Source organism: Rattus rattus, chromosome 1 (assembly GCF_011064425.1).
Source record: "Rattus rattus isolate New Zealand chromosome 1, Rrattus_CSIRO_v1, whole genome shotgun sequence".
Taxonomy (NCBI): domain Eukaryota; kingdom Metazoa; phylum Chordata; class Mammalia; order Rodentia; family Muridae; genus Rattus; species Rattus rattus.
Genome location: NC_046154.1, coordinates 86,706,716 through 86,710,080, shown reverse-complemented (window position 1 = coordinate 86,710,080; position 3,365 = coordinate 86,706,716). Strand labels below are relative to the sequence as shown.

Genomic DNA, 3,365 nt, shown 5'->3' with positions numbered 1-3,365 from the left:
TTAGATGATTTATTTGTTCCTGAATTGACTTAATAGTATATGATGCTGTAGAAGGAGTTAATAGGGGGAAAATCTTGGTGATTGTAGGATCATGTTTAATCCTTGTTTTTTTGTTTTTTTTTAAACAGATGTCTCTTCTAATATATATTTTCTTTGTGTAAAAACAGATGCCTTATATATTTTGATAATTTTATACTTTTTTACTGCTGCATTTGGGTTAATTTTCAGAAAGATTATCATGACTACACGCTAAAGTTCACTGTTTTGTAAAAGTAAGCCTGTTTTGCCCAAATTGCATGACCTAGCTCTTCACAGTGTCGGATGTCCTCATGCAGGAAAGAGGTGTGTGTGTGTGTGTGTGTGTGTGTGTGTGTGTGTGTGTGTGTGTGTGTGTGTGTGTATGAGAGAGAGAGGGAGAGAGAAAGGAAGAGAGAAAGAGAGAAAGAGAGAAAAAGATTGCAATTTAAAATAGCCCTGAAAAATGAGCAGAATACTTCATTTACTTTTAAATTATCTTTCAAAGTGTAATGTACACTAGTAGTTTAAAAAGAAAATACAGTTCTCTTCATTTTTTGTCAAATAATGGTTAAGCATTTAAGAATTTTTTCTTTGATAGGTGAAATATTTTGTGTTTTGTTTCAACATCTTTACTTTTATTAACTGTAAGTAGATCATTTCTTTAAATTCTGACATGTAATTTCTATTTGGTAAACTGTTGAACCAAATAGTTTACCATTTATTCTACTACTGATATTTTTTATTGTTTTTCCCTCTAAGCTGTTGAATCTTTGATTGTATACTTTAGAAGATGAAAGAAAGTATAGAGCTGTTTTTAAAGATTTTCTATGCTCATATATGAACTGATAAATGCTGCCTCCTGAGCTTATTTTGTCTAATACTGTTTTCTCGAAATAATTTTTACCATGTATGAGTTTTTTAATTTAAGAGGTTATATGCGGTACCTTTTAATCATAAAAATTATGACACACATAAATGCATATATATGCATAAAAGAAAATCTCTCTCTCCTTTCTCTCTCCTTCTCCCCCAGTTTTCTTATAGCTTGGAGTCAGAGAGAGAAAAGTGAATGTTATAATGGATGATCAGTTCTCTGTCTTAAGCATTAAGCACTACTGGTATTTAGAGTTTACAAAGATAGCACAAGTTGTACGTATCTGACAGTTGAGAAGAATTTCAAAATACTAGAAAAATTCCACCATTTACATTTCATTATATGAATCTGTTTGTTTTATTGAGGTTGTAGATAAATTTTGATCCAGCTACATGGCTTCTCTGGCAGGGTATCACATCCAAAGACCTAGGTCAATATGACCTATCTGGAACGTAGACAACCCCCTGGATTACAGCATGATTCGGCTGGAACACAGATTCTCCCTTACTATACACTTTTCTTCCCTAAAAATGTAGGTAAGGTTAGTTTTTAGAAGAAAGCAACCATGTCTTAAAGAGACATTTAACTGAGGGGAAGACAATAATGTATAGGAGAAAGGTTTGACAGAATGAGTCAGAGGTAAGATATGCCCAATGCCTAGGAGAACAGCACAGAAAAGAGAGGCTACTTAAGAAAAGTAGGTGAGAGAAAATGTGTTGTATGTGTGTATTTCAGTGCTTTCATCACAGTTTTATAGAAACAGGTTGTAAGTAGATCAAGATAGACAAGGTGAAGACAAAATGAGAAGGAACCAGAAGATTAGAACATATTGCCAAAGTTCATATGGGGGCAAGAAGAGCAATTCAGTCAGAAGCTGAGAGAAGCTAGATTGAATCAATCAGCTTGAAAGAGTAGATTATATGAAGGCTAGAAGTTTCAAGGACTAGGACTAGGGATACTTAGAACAGAGAAGGAAATGCTCTGGGCTCAAGCCAAGCTGTGTCAATACACAGCTTGGCTTTGGCTCTAATATCACCTATTCATCTGTGGAAATAAATGTAATATTTGCAAGGTATATTGATTTTTTTTTATTTCCATGTATACAAATGAGGAAATTGCACTGTGCTTCATAACTAAATCTGGCCTTTTTAAACTTGTGGATTCTAGATGTCTACTGATCGAAAATATTAGAAAAGTCAGAAAGAAAAAGATAAAAATTGTGAACTTCCTAATAATTTTTTTCATGAATAAAATCCTTTTTATGTGTGAGTGCTGCTTGTGTTGGCTAACCATTAATTTTATAAAAACTGTGTATTTGTACTTTCACAGGTCTACTTCATTTGGCTGCCACCAAGAAAGATTTGACATTTACTTTTTTATGTTAACCACATTATGTGCCACCTTATGAAACTTCATTTTTTCCAGAGTCCTAATATTTTATTATCAATGATGCTATGACTAACCTTGACCTACACGTATATTTCCACTGAATTCATTGAGATACCTGTTCCTGATCTACCAATAATGTCATTTCTGCATTGTCTAACAACATAACTCCTGGTTTCTCTCAAGGTCAGAATCATCTTCTCTCAGTTCTCTTCTGGAATGACTTATTTAAATTAATCTCTCCCAAATTTGTAGCATAGTTATTTTGGAATTCCAATCTAATATTTTTGTGGAATACCTTTCTAAATAATAAAATTCTTATATAGATGATGAATCCTGTGGGATGGGGACATGTTCTTAAATTGATAAACAATACTCCTAAATTTAATAACACTGGTATACTGAGATATTTGTATCATTGATATATTCTTATATTTAACTTTTTAAAGTAGACATGATGTATAATTTTTATAGATGAATATTGTAAAGCATAAGATATTAAATGTTGGGTGAAAATCCATACCTTATAGAACTATCAGATAATAATCTGATAGTTTAGTTTTATTCCAAAACACATGTTCTTTTTAAAAGTATGCAAAATAGATCACATATTTCATGGAGAATAATAAGAAATATTGGGCAGTATTTTTTACAATAAAATATTAAAAGATTACTTTCTAACATGATTTCATGTAATATCACTGCCAGGATTGTGTCTGAACACACAATTTCTTTTTTTTTTTTTTTTTTATTAACTTGAGTTTTTTTTTTGTACTTTTCGAGTGTTATTCCCTTTCCCGGTTTCCGGGCAAATATCCCCTTCCCTCCCCCCCTTCCTTATGGGTGTTCCCCTCCCCACCCTCCCCCCATTGCCGCCCTCCCCCCGATAGTCTAGTTCACTGGGGGTTCAGTCTTAGCAGGACCCAGGGCTTCCCCTTCCACTGGTGATCTTACTAGGATATTCATTGCTACCTATGAGGTCAGAGTCCAGGGTCAGTCCATGTATAGTCTTTAGGTAGTGGCTTAGTCCCTGGAAGCTCTGGTTGCTTGGCATTGTTGTACATATGGGGTCTCAAGCCCCTTCAAG

The 3,365-nt window shown here is 33.8% G+C and overlaps 1 pseudogene; it reads left to right on the top strand.

Annotated features, from left to right (window-relative positions):
* The first annotated feature begins 1,328 nt into the window (after nt 1–1,328).
* The window catches only part of LOC116896790, a 4,491-nt pseudogene continuing 2,454 nt past the window's right edge, over nt 1,329–3,365 (top strand).